Source organism: Triticum aestivum, chromosome 7A (genome assembly GCF_018294505.1).
Source record: "Triticum aestivum cultivar Chinese Spring chromosome 7A, IWGSC CS RefSeq v2.1, whole genome shotgun sequence".
In the NCBI taxonomy this organism is placed as follows: Eukaryota; Viridiplantae; Streptophyta; class Magnoliopsida; order Poales; family Poaceae; genus Triticum; species Triticum aestivum.
Window position 1 is genome coordinate 11,168,329 of NC_057812.1, and position 13,867 is coordinate 11,182,195.

The window sequence follows — 13,867 nt, forward strand, 5'->3', positions numbered from 1 at the left end:
GATACTTGCTTTGATGCATGCAAATATGGGTTGACCCAGCAAAGTGGACCGAACCAATCCAAACCAACCAAACTGGAAGATGCAACAGCACGCCGACAATGTGGATTGATACAGGCGCAGAGCCACACCATGGGAATGCGTATGCAGAGCACAAAAAAACGAATCAAGCAACATGATTTTGGGTAAGAAAAATACACATAACCACTATATCACAGAGAAATCTTCAACTTTGTAGGCTGACATGCATGTAGCGCTGAAGCAATCTGAAGATCAACTCAATGAAGGGTGGATTACCTACAATGCAGCATATAAATTGCCAATTAGATAATTGGTTAACTATATACATTAATTACTAGCAGTAGAGTAGTACTGGGACGATAATGAAAAGACAAGAAACTAAGCTGACTAGGACACTGAGTTAACTATTAATGAATTGAGGGATGGAGCCAATCATATCTCACCTGAGTACGGTGCCTCTCGGCAACTGGGCCTTCTTGTAGTACCTCGAGTGGGTCGGTTTGTAGAGCGAAGGGTGGTGGTTCACACCCCCTTCGTCCCACTCCAAGTTATCCCACCAATCATTCTCGCAGTCCACCTCGGGGTATTGCTTGGCAACGGTGGGCAAGCGCCCGAGGCTCCAGCAGCCCCTTATCTTGATAGTCTCGAGCTTTGGCGCTAACATCTTACTCCCACATATGCACTATAGCCTAGGGAGATCGTGCAGGTGGATGCGCTTCAGGTTGGGGAAATATATAACTGTTTGCTTCTTTTGGCGCTCAGGGTCCAAAGGGAAGATCTCCATAAGATCGCCACAACACATGATCTCGAGGGTTGCTAATTGAGGTAAGGTAGTCATATGTGCGGATAAGGGGAGAACATGTATGAGCCTCGGGCAATAGTCTAGGTGCAAGAAGGTTAGGTATTGAAAGGAATTTTTATTGGGTAGGAACATTGTGTTGCACATCCAGATGAAGCGTGCCTTTAGGAGCTGGGATGCTCAAAATGTGTTCAACTGAGGAAAGCATTCAAACCCAGTAGAATGTCTTTTCTCATCACCATCCAAGGTGGGAGTAGCAAAGACATAGCTTAGGTTGGGGCACCTCTCAATCTGACACCATCCAAGGTGGCTCCAGGATTGTCTAATATGGCGCCAACCTATAACATATGGGAATAGGATGATGGTGATGGGCAAGCTGTCATGCACATGCAACTTACTAGCACGGTCGCATATATAACCAGGGATTAAAGCACTAGTTCCTTGGGTGCTGCCCTGCTTTTGCAGTAATCCACTCCTCATCTCCTCTTCATCTTGTATGTGGATATACCAGCCCGTTAACTCTTCAGCAACAACAGCAGGCGGGCCAAACCACATCCAGCAGGTTGCACCCTGATGTCTACTACACAACCTTCTTCTTGTAGACGTTGTTGGGCCTGCAAGTGCACAGGTTTGTAGGACAGTAGCAAATTTCTCTCAAGTGGATGACCTAAGGTTTATCAATCCATAGGAGGCGTAGGATGAAGATGGTCTCTCTCAAACAACCCTGCAACCAAATAACAAAGAGTCTCTTGTGTCCCCAACACACCCAATACAATGGTAAATTGTATAGGTGCACTAGTTCGGCAAAGAGATGGTGATACAAGTGCAATATGGATGATAGATATAGGTTTTTGTAAACTGAAAATATAAAAACAGCAAGGTAACTAATGATAAAAGTGAGCACAAACGATATTGCAATGCATTGAAAAAAGGCCTAGGGTTCATACTTTCACTACTGCAAGTTCTCTCAACAATAATAACATAGTTGGATCATATAAATATCTCTCAACACGCAACAAAGAGTCACTCCAAAGTCACTAATAGCGGAGAACAAATAAAGAGATTATGGTAGGGTACTAAACCACCTCAAAGTTATTCTTTCCAATCAATCCGTTGGGCTATTCCTATAAGTGTCACAAACAGCCCTAGAGTTCGTACTAGAATAACACCTTAAGATACAAATCAACCAAAACCCTAATGTCACCTAGATACTCCAATGTTACCTCAAGTATCCGTGGGTATGATTATACGATATGCATCACACAATCTCAGATTCATCTATTCAACCAACACATAGAACCTCACAGAGTGCCCCAAAGTTTCTACCGGAGAATGATGGCGAAAACATGTGCCAACCCCTATGCATAGGTTCATGGGCAGAACCCGCAAGTTGATCACTAAAACATACATATAGTGGCACATGATATCCCATTGTCACCACAGATACGCACGGCAAGACATATATCAAGTGTTCTCAAATCTTTAAAGATTCAATCCGATAAGATAACTCCAAAGGGAAAACTCAATCCATTACAGGAGAGAAGAGGGGGGGGAAGAAACATAAGATCCAACTATAATAACAAAGCTCGCGATACATCAAGATCGTGCGAAATCAAGAACATGAGAGAGAGAGAGAGAGAGAAAGAGAGATCAAACACATAGCTACTGGTACATACCCTCAGCCCCGAGGGTGAACTACTCCCTCCTAGTCATGGAGAGCGCCGGGATGATGAAGATGGCCACCGGTGAGGGTTCCCCCCTCCGGCAGGGTGCCGGAACAGGGTCCCGATTGACTTTTGGTGGCTACAGAGGCTTGCGGCGGCGGAACTCCCGATCTAATCTCTGTTCTGGAAGTTTTAGGGTACGCGAGTATATATGGGCGCAGGAAGTATGTCGGTGGAGCTTCGGGGGGCCCACGAGGCAGGGGGCGCGCCCTAGGGGGGGCGCCCCCACCCTCGTGGGCACCTCCCTTCTCTCCTGAAGTGGGGTCCAAGTCCATCCGGTAGCTTTCCTTCCAAAAGTAACTTCACTAGTTGATTTCGTTCCGTTTCGACTCCGTTTGATATTCCTTTTCTTCAAAACACCGAAATAGGCAAAAAGCAACAATTCTGGGCTGGGCCTCTGGTTAATAGGTTAGTCCCAAAAATAATATAAAAGTGGGTAATAAAGCCCAATATTGCCCAAAACAGTAGATAATATAGCATGGAGCAATCAAAAATTATAGATACGTTGGAGACGTATCAGGCATCCCCAAGCTTAATTCTGCTCGTCCTCGAGTAGGTCAACAACAACAACAACAACAACAAAGCCTTTAGTCCCAAACAAGTTGGGGTAGGCTAGAGGTGAAACCCATAAGATCTCGCAACCAACTCATGGCTCTGGCACATGGATAGCAAGCTTCCACGCACCCCTGTCCATAGCTAGCTCTTTGTCGATACTCCAATCCTTCAGGTCTCTCTTAACGGACTCCTCCCATGTCAAAATCGGTCGACCCCGCCCTCTCTTGACATTCTCCGCACGCTTTAGCCGTCCGCTATGCACTGGAGCTTCTGGAGGCCTGCGCTGAATATGCCCAAACCATCTCAAACGATGTTGGACAAGCTTCTCCTCAATTGGTGCTACCCCAACTCTATCTCGTATATCATCATTCCGGACTCGATCCTTCCTCGTGTGGCCACACATCCATCTCAACATACGCATCTCCGCCACACCTAACTGTTGAACATGCCGCCTTTTAGTCGGCCAACACTCCGCGCCATACAACATTGCGGGTCGAACCGCCGTCCTGTAGAACTTGCCTTTTACCTTTTGTGGCACTCTCTTGTCACAGAGAATGCCAGAAGCTTGGCGCCACTTCATCCATCCGGCTTTGATTCGATGGTTCACATCTTCATCAATACCCCCATCCTCCTGCAACATTGACCCCAAATACCGAAAGGTGTCCTTCCGAGGTACCACCTGGCCATCAAGGCTAACCTCCTCCTCCTCACAGCTAGTAGTACTGAAACCGCACATCATGTACTCGGTTTTAGTTCTACTAAGCCTAAACCCTTTCGATTCCAAGGTTTGTCTCCATAACTCTAACTTCCTATTTACCCCCGTCCGACTATCGTCAACTAGCACCACATCATCCGCAAAGAGCATACACCATGGGATATCTCCTTGTATACCCCTTGTGACCTCATCCATCACCAATGCAAAAAGATAAGGGCTCAAAGCTGACCCCTGATGTAGTCCTATCTTAATCGGGAAGTCATCGATGTCGACATCACTTGTTCGAACACTTGTCACAACATTATTGTACATGTCCTTGATGAGGGTAATGTACTTTGCTGGGACTTTGTGTTTCTCCAAGGCCCACCACATGACATTCCGCGGTATCTTATCATAGGCCTTCTCCAAGTCAATGAACACCATATGCAAGTCCTTCTTATGCTCCCTATATCTCTCCATAAGTTGTCGTACCAAGAAAATGGCTTCCATGGTCGACCTCCCAGGCATGAAACCAAACTGATTTTTGGTCACGCTTGTCATTCTTCTTAAGCGGTGCTCAATGACTCTCTCCCATAGCTTCATTGTATGGCTCATCAGCTTAATTCCACGGTAATTAGTACAACTCTGAACATCCCCCTTGTTCTTGAAGATTGGTACTAATATACTCCATCTCCATTCTTCTGGCATCTTGTTTGCCCGAAAAATGAGGTTGAAAAGCTTGGTTAGCCATACTATCGCTACGTCCCCGAGACCTTTCCACACCTCAATGGGGATACAATCAGGGCCCATCGCCTTGCCTCCTTTCATCCTTTTTAAAGCCTCCTTCACCTCAGACTCCTGGATGCGCCGCACAAAACGCATGCTGGTCTCATCAAAGGAGGTAAATGATAAAAAATATAATTTTTTTAGGTGGAGTGCTACTTGGCATAATTTCAATGTAATTCTTCTTAACTGTTGTATGAATATTCAGATCCGAAAGATTCAAGACAAAAGTTCATATTGACATAAAAATAATAATACTTCAAGCATACTAACAAAGCAATTATGTCTTCTCAAAATAACATGGCCAAAGAAAGTTATCCCTACAAAATCATATAGTCTGGCTATGCTCTATCTTCACCACACAAAGTATTTAAATCATGCACAACCCCGATGACAAGCCAAGCAATTGTTTCATACTTTAACTTTTTCAAAACTTTTCGATCTTCACGCAATACATGAGCGTGAGCCATGGATATAGCACTATATGTGGAATAGAATGGTGGTTGTGGAGAAGACAAAAAGAGGGAAGATAGTCTCACATCAACTAGGCGTATCAACGAGCTATGGAGATGCCCATCAATAGATATCAAAGTGAGTGACTAGGGATTGCCATGCAATGGATGCACTAGATCTATAAGTATATGAAAGCTCAACAAAATAAACTAAGTGGGTGTGCATCCAACTTGCTTTCTCATGAAGACCTAGGGAATTTTGAGGAAGCCCATCATTGGAATATACAAGCCAAGTTCTATAATGAAAAATGCCCACTAGTATATGAAAATGACAACATAGGAGACTCTCTATCATGAAGATCACGGTGCTACATTGAAGCACAAGTGTAGTCGAAGGATAGTAGCATTGTCCCTTCTCTCTTTTTCTCTCATTCATTTTTTTGTTTGGGCCTTCTCTTTCTTTTTTATGGCCTCTTTTTTTTGTCCGGAGTCTCATCCTGTCTTGTGTGGGAATCATAGTCTCCATCATCCTTTCCTCACTTGGGACAATGCTCTAAAAATGATGATCATCACACTTTTATTTTCTTACGACTCAACAATTACAACTCGATACTTAGAACAAATATGACTCTATATGAATGCCTTTGTCAGTGTACCGGGATATGCAATGAATCAAGAGTGACATGTATGAAAGAATTATGAACGGTGGCTTTGCCACAAATACGATGTCAACTACATGATCATGCTAGCAATATGACAATGATGGAGCGTGTCATAATAACGGAACGGTGGAAAGTTGCATGGCAATATATCTCGGAATGGCTATGGAAATGCCATGATAGGTAGGTATGGTGGCCGTTTTGAGGAAGGTATATGGTGGGTGTATGATACCGGCGAAAAGTGCGCGGTATTAGAGAGGCTAGCAATGGTGGAAGGAATAATAGTGCGTATAATCCATGGACTCAACATTAGTCATAAAGAACTCATATACTTATTGCAAAAATATACAAGTTATCAAAGCAAAGTATTACGCGCATGCTCCTAGGGGGATATATTGGTAGGAAAAGACCATCGCTCGTCCCCGACCGCCACTCATAAGGAAGACATTCAATAAATAAATCATGCTCCGAGTTCATCACATAACGGTTCACCATACGTGCATGCTACGGGAATCACGAACTTTAACACAAGTATTTCTCAAATTCACAACTACTCAACTAGCATGACTCTAATATCACTATCTTCATATCTCAAAACAATCATCAAGCATCAAACTTCTCATAGTATTCAATACACTCATAAGAATTCTTACAAATCTTTTATGCTTAGCATATTAGGATTATTTAAGCAAATTACCATGCTATTTAAGACTCTCAAAATAATATAAGTGAAGCATGAGAGTTCATCTATTTCTTCAAAATAAAACGACCACCATGCTCTATAAGATATAAGTGAAGAACTAGAGCAAACAACAAACTACTCCGAAAGATATAAGTGAAGATCGATGAGTAGTCGAATAATTATGCAACTATGTGAAGACTCTCCCATTTAATAATTTCAGATCTTGGTATTTTATTCAAACAGCAAGCAAAGCTAAAGAAAATAAAACGATGCTCCAAGCAAAACACATATCATGTGGTGAATAAAACTATAGCTCCAAGTAAAGTTACCGATGAACGTAGACGAAAGAGGGGATGCCCGGGGCATCCCCAAGCTTAGACGCTTGGTTATCCTTAAATATTACCTTGGGGTGCCTTGGGCATCCCCAAGCTTAGGCTCTTGCCACTCCTTATTCCATAGTCCATCGAATCTTTACCCAAAACTTGAAAACTTCACAACACAAAACTTAACAGAAAACTCGTAAGCTCTGTTAGCGAAAGAAAACAAAACACCACTTCAAGGTACTGTAATGAACTCATTATTTATTTATATTGGTGTTAAACTTACTGTATTCCAACTTCTCTCTGGTTTATAAACTATTTTACTAGCCATAGATTCATCAAAATAAGCAAACAACACACGAAAAACAGAATCTGTCAAAAACAGAACAGTCTGTAGTAATCTGTAACTAACGCAAACTTCTAGAACTCAAACAATTCTACCAAAATAGGAAGACCTAGATAATTTGATTATTGATCTTCTTCAATTGGAATAAGTATTTTATCACATTCTGGTGATTTTAAACAATTGTTTTTGTGAACAGAAAGTTTCTGGAATTTTCAGCAAGATCAAATAACTATCATCCAAGAAGATCCTATAGGTCTTACTTGGCACAAACACTAATTAAAACATAAAACCACATCTAAACAGAGGTTAGATGGATTATTTATTCCTAAACAGAACCAAAAATCAAGAAACTAAAATAAAATGGGGTTGCCTCCCAACAAGCGCTAACGTTTAACGCCCCTAGCTAGGCATGATGATTTCAATGATGCTCACATAAAAGATAAGAATTGAAACATAAAGATAGCATCATGAAGAATATGACTAGCACATTTAAGTCTAACCCACTTCCTATGCATAGGGATTTTGTGAGCAAACAACTTATGGGAACAATAATCAACTAGCATAGGAAGGCAAAACAAGCATAACTTCAAGATTTAAAGCACATAGAGAGGAAACTTGATATTATTGCAACTCCTACAAGCATATATTCGTCCCTCATAATAATTTGTAGTAGCATCATGAATGAATTTAACAATATAACCAGCACCTAAAGCATTCTTTTCATGATCTACTTGCATAGAAATTTTACTACTCTCCACATAAGCAAAATTATTTTCATTCGGGATAGTGGGAGTATCATAAGAGACTTGAACACTATAAATTGTTTCCACGTTAAAAGAGTAATGTTCAGAGAAAGGGTACTCATAATCATGACAAGTTTTATAAATATAATCATTACTACTCTTTATAGCATAAGTTTCATCACAATAATCATCAGAAGTAGCAACTTTGTTCTCATCATAATCGATTGAAACCTCTTCCGAAATAGTGGATACATCACTAAATAAAGTCATGACCTCTCCAAATCCACTTTCATAAATATAATCATCATAGGTAGAAGGCATGCTATCATCATAACAACTTTGCATATCAAAACTTGAGAGGCTAAAAATATCATCTTCATTAAACGTAGCATCCCCAAGCTTGGGACAAACATTAATTGCAGCAAATATATTCTCAAATATGTCATCCTCATCAAACATAGCTTCCCCAAGCTTGGGTCTTTTCATATCATAAGAATAATCACTCTCATCATTAATAATATGGATAGCACCAATAGTATAGCAAACATTATATTCTTCCAAGCAAGTGCCAAAAAGATTTCCAAGATCATAAGAAGTATCACTATCTTCCCAATCATAATCATCACAACAAGAAATAGGTATAATGAGATCATCATCAAGTGCATCATCTTCACAATTATTTTTGATTCATTTTCATGAGGCACAACAATAATAGGAGCAACATTATTTGGGAGAGATATCTTTTTACCTCTCTTACTTTTTCTTTTCTTCTTCTTCACCACATCATGTGTGGCTTCAATCCTCTTTTTGGAGCTCCTTATTAATGAGATTGGTTGAATAGAAGGCTCCTCCTCGTTACCTGATTCATCATAAGAAATAATAGGAGGAGATTGGGAAGTCTCTTCCCTTTCGTTAGTATTCTCTTCATCTTCTATTTGTTTCCTTCTCTTTATGTAATTGGCAATATAAGGATTTTCAATACAATTCACCGCACAATACATATAAATTTTCTCTAGATCAAAATGAAGAACTTTATTGAGGGAAAATTTTGGAATATCCTTAGTTAAACATTTCATTTCTTCATAACCCATAAGCAAGCTAAGTTCATTATAATTTGCAAGGGAAATCAACTCATCATAATTTTTGGACACGATTAGGTCGTGAAACAATTTGCATCGGATAGCTAAATGACCACTTTCATTGCAAAGTCCACAAGTACGGCCAAGAAAATTTAAATTTTCAGCACAATCGTCTAGCCTTTCTTGCAACAATTTAGTTTCTAAATACTTATGCCTCTTGCAATATTTATCTTCCCTATTTGGAGTGTATTTGCAAACTCAATGCACTCCACGGAAATTGACATGCTTATAGGAGATATTTTCATCATAACTAGTGCAATCATCATTTGTATCATGGATATTCAAAGAATTCGTACTAACAATATTGCAATCATGGTCATCATTCACATATTTAGTGCCAAACATTTTAATGCATTCTTCTTCTAACACTTTGGCACAATTTTCTTTTCCATCATACTCACGAAATATATTAAAAAGATGAAGCGTATGAGACAAACTCAATTCCAGTTTTTTGGTAATTTTATTTTATAAACTAAACTAGTGCCAAAACAAGAAAACAAAGATTCGATTGCAAGATCTAAAGATATACCTTCAAGCACTAACCTCCCCGGCAACGGCGCCAGAAACTGCTCGATGTCTACTACACAACCTTCGTCTTGTAGACGTTGTTGGGCCTGCAAGTGCACAGGTTTGTAGGACAGTAGCAAATTTCCCCTCAAGTGGATGACCTAAGGTTTATCAATCCGTAGGAGGCGTAGGATGAAGATGGTCTCTCTCAAACAACCCTGCAACTAAATAACAAAGAGTCTCTTGTGTCCCCAACACACCCAATACGATGGTAAATTGTATAGGTGCACTAGTTCGGCGAAGAGATGGTGATACAAGTGCAATATGAATGATATATATAGGTTTTTGTAAACTGAAAATAAAAAAACAACAAGGTAACTAATGATAAAAGTGAGCACAAACGATATTGCAATGCGTTGAAACAAGGGCTAGGGTTCATACTTTCACTAGTGCAAGTTCTCTCAACAATAATAACGTAGTTGGATCATATAACTATCCCTCAACACGCAACAAAGAGTCACTCCAAAGTCACTAATAGCGGAGAACAAACGAAGAGATTATGGTAGGGTACGAAACCACCTCAAAGTTATTCTTTCCAATCAATCCGTTGGGCTATTCCTATAAGTGTCACAAACAGCCCTAGAGTTCGTACTAGAATAACACCTTAAGATACAAATCAACCAAAACCCTAATGTCACCTAGATACTCCAATGTCACCTCAAGTATCCGTGGGTATGATTATACGATATGCATCACACAATCTCAAATTCATCTATTCAACCAACACATAGAACCACAAAGAGTGCCCCAAAGTTTCTACCGGAGAATCACGATGGAAACATGTGCCAACCCCTATGCATAGGTTCATGGGCGGAACCCGCAAGTTGATCACCAAAACATACATCTAGTGGCACGTGATATCCCATTGTCACCACAGATACACACGGCAAGACATACATGAAGTGTTCTCAAATCTTTAAAGACTCAATCCGATAAGATAACTCCAAAGGGAAAACTCAATCCATTACAAGAGAGAAGAGGGGGAGAAGAAACATAAGATCCAACTATAATAACAAAGCTCGCGATTCATCAAGATCGTGCCAAATCAAGAACACGAGAGAGAGGGAGAGATCAGACACATAGCTACTGGTACATATCCTCAGCCCCAGGGGTGAACTGCTCCCTCCTCGTCATGGAGAGCGTCGGGATGATGAATATGGCCACTGATACGTCCCCGACGTATCTATAATTTTTGATTGCTCCATGCTATATTATCTACTGTTTTGGACTATATTGGGCTTTATTTTCCACTTTATATTATTTTTGGGACTAACCTATTAACCGGAGGCCCAGCCCAGAATTGTTGTTTTTTTCCTATTTCAGTGTTTCGAAGAAATAGAATATCAAACGAAATGAAACCTTTGGGAACGTGATTTTCTCACCGAACGTGATCCAGGAGACTTGGACCCTACTCCAAGAAGTAAAAGAGGCGGTCACAAGGGTGGGGGGCGCGCCCCCCTCTAGGGCGCGCCCCCTGCCTCGTGGGCCCCCTGTTGCTCCACCGACGTACTCCTTCCTCCTATATACCTACGTACCCCCAAATGATCAGATACGGAGCCAAAAACCTAATTCCACCGCCGCAACTTTCTGTATCCACGAGATCCCATCTGGGAGCCTGTTCCGGAGCTCTGCCGGAGAGGGCCGTCATCACGGATGGCTTCCTCATCATCATAGCCCCTCCGATGAAGTGTGAGTAGTTTACCTCAGACCTTCGGGTCCATGGTTGTTAGCTAGATGGCTTATTCTCTCTTTTTGGATCTCAATACAATGTTCTCCCCCTCTCTCATGGAGATCTATTCAATGTAATCTTCTTTTTGTGGTGTGTTTGTTGAGACCGATGAATTGTGGGTTTATGATCAAGTCTATCTATGAATAATATTTGAATCTTCTCTGAATACTTTTATGTATGATTGGTTATCTTTGCAAGTCTATTCGAATTATCAGTTTGGTTTGGCCTACTGGATTGGTTTTTCTTGCAATGGGAGAAGTGCTTAGCTTTGGGTTCGATCTTGCGGTGTCCTTTCCCAGTGACAGAAGGGGCAGCAAGGCACGTATCGCATCGTTGCCATCGAGGATAATAAGATGGGTTTTTTATCATATTGCATGGAACTATCCCTCTACATCATGTCATCTTGCTTAAGGCGTTACTTTGTTTTTAACTTAATACTCTAGATGCATGCTGGATAGCGGTCGATGAGTGGAGTAATAGTAGTAGATGCAGGCAGAGTCGGTCTACTTGTCTCGGACGTGATGCCTATATACATGATCATACCTAGATATTCTCATAACTATGCTCAATTCTGTCAATTGCTCAACAGTAATTTCTTCACCCACCGTAGAATACTTATGCTCTTGAGAGAAGCCACTAGTGAACCCTATGGCCCCCGGGTCTATTATCATCATATCAATCTCCATCACTTTATTATTGCTTTGTTTTTACTTTGCCTTTTACTTTTTGCTTTGCATCTCTATATCAAAAATACCAAAAATATTATCTATCATCTCTATCAGATATCACTCTCGTAAGTGACCGTGAAGGGATTGACAACCCCTAATCGCGTTGGTTGCGAGGAGCTATTGTATTGTGCAGGTACGAGGGACTTGAGCGTACCCTCCTACTGGATTGATACCTTGGTTCTCAAAAACTGAGGGAAATACTTACGCTACTTTGCTGCATCATCCTCTCCTCTTCGGAGAAATCCTACGCAGTGCTCAATAGGTAGCAAGAAAAATTTCTGGCGCCGTTGCCGGGGAGTCTACCAAAAAGTCAACATACCAAGTACCCATCACAATCCCTATCTCTCGCATTACGTTAAGTTGCCATTTGCCTCTCATTTTCCTCTCCCCCACTTCACCCTTGCCGTTTTATTTGCCCTCTCTTTCCCAATCTCCTTCTCCTTCTCTTTTTCCATTTGCCTTTTTCTCGCTTGCCTTTTGTTTGCTCGTGTGTTGGATTGCTTGTTTGTCGCGTTGGCTCAAGATACTACCAAATTGTGTGACTTCACCAATACCAATAATAATGATTTCCTTAGCACTTCGGTTGCTCCTCATGCCAATACTGAATCTTGTGAAATCAATACTGCTTTGTTGAATCTTGTTATGAAATATCAATTCGCCGGCCTTCCTAGTGAAGATGCCGCTACTCATCTGAATAGCTTCGTTGATTTATGTGATATGCAAAAGAAGAAAGACGTCGATAATGATGTTGTTAAATTGAAGCTATTTCCTTTTTCGCTTAGAGACCGTGTTTTCGTATTTGCCTAAAAATAGTATTGATTCTTGGAACAAGTGCAAAGATGCTTTTATCTCTAAGTATTTTCCTCCCGCTAAGATCATCTCTCTTAGAAACGATATTATGAATTTTAAGCAGCTTGATCATGAACATGTTGCACAAGCTTGGGAGAGAATGAAATTAATGATACGTAATTGTCGTACTCATGGTTTGAATTTATGGATGATTATACTAAAAATTTATGCCGGATTGAATTTTGCTTCTAGAAATCTTTTAGATTCGGCCGCGGGAGGCACTTTTATGGAAATCACTTTATGAGATGCTACTAAACTCCTAGATAATATTATGGTTAATTATTCTCAATGGCATACTGAAAGATCTTCTAATAAAAAACGCATGCGATAGAAGAAATCAATGTTTTGAGTGGAAAGATGGATGAACTTATGAAATTATTTGCTACTAAGAGTGTTTCTTCTGATCCTAATGATATGCCTTTGTCTACTTTGATTGAGAATGATAATGAATCTATGGATGTGAATTTTGTTGGTAGGAATAATTTTGGTAACAACGCGTATAGAGGGAATTTTAATCCTAGGCCTTATCCTAGTAATCCTTCTAATAATTATGGAAATTCCTACAACAACTCTTATGGAAACTTTAATAAGATGCCCTCTGAATTTGAGAATAGTGTTAAAGAGTTTATGAATTCACAAAAGAATTTTAATGCTTTGCTTGAAGAGAAATTTCTTAAAGTTGATGATTTGGCTAGGAACGTTGATAGAATTTCTCTTGAGGTTGATTCTTTAAAGCTTAGATCTATTCCTCCTAAGCATGATATCAACGAGTCTCTGAAAGCCATGGGAATTTCCATTGATGAGTGCAAGGAAAGAACCGCTAGGATGCGTGCTACGAAATATGCCTTTATTAAAGCGTGTTCTTCCAATTCCTATGAAAATCAAGATGAAGATCTAAAAGTTATTGATGTGTCCCCTATTGAATCTTTGTTTGGCAATATGAATCTTGATGAAATTTAATATGATCTTCCTTTACCAAGAAGGCGTTCTAAAAATTCGGAGTATTTTGATCTTGATGATGAAATTAATGAAAGTGGGATTGAAAGAAATAAAACCCTAGATGTTGCTAAACCCACTATA

General features: G+C 40.4%; 1 pseudogene; it reads right to left on the reverse strand.

Moving 5' to 3' along the window:
* Positions 1 to 290: 290 nt before the first annotated feature.
* The window catches only part of LOC123152777 (uncharacterized), a 78,837-nt pseudogene continuing 65,260 nt past the window's right edge, over positions 291 to 13,867 (reverse strand).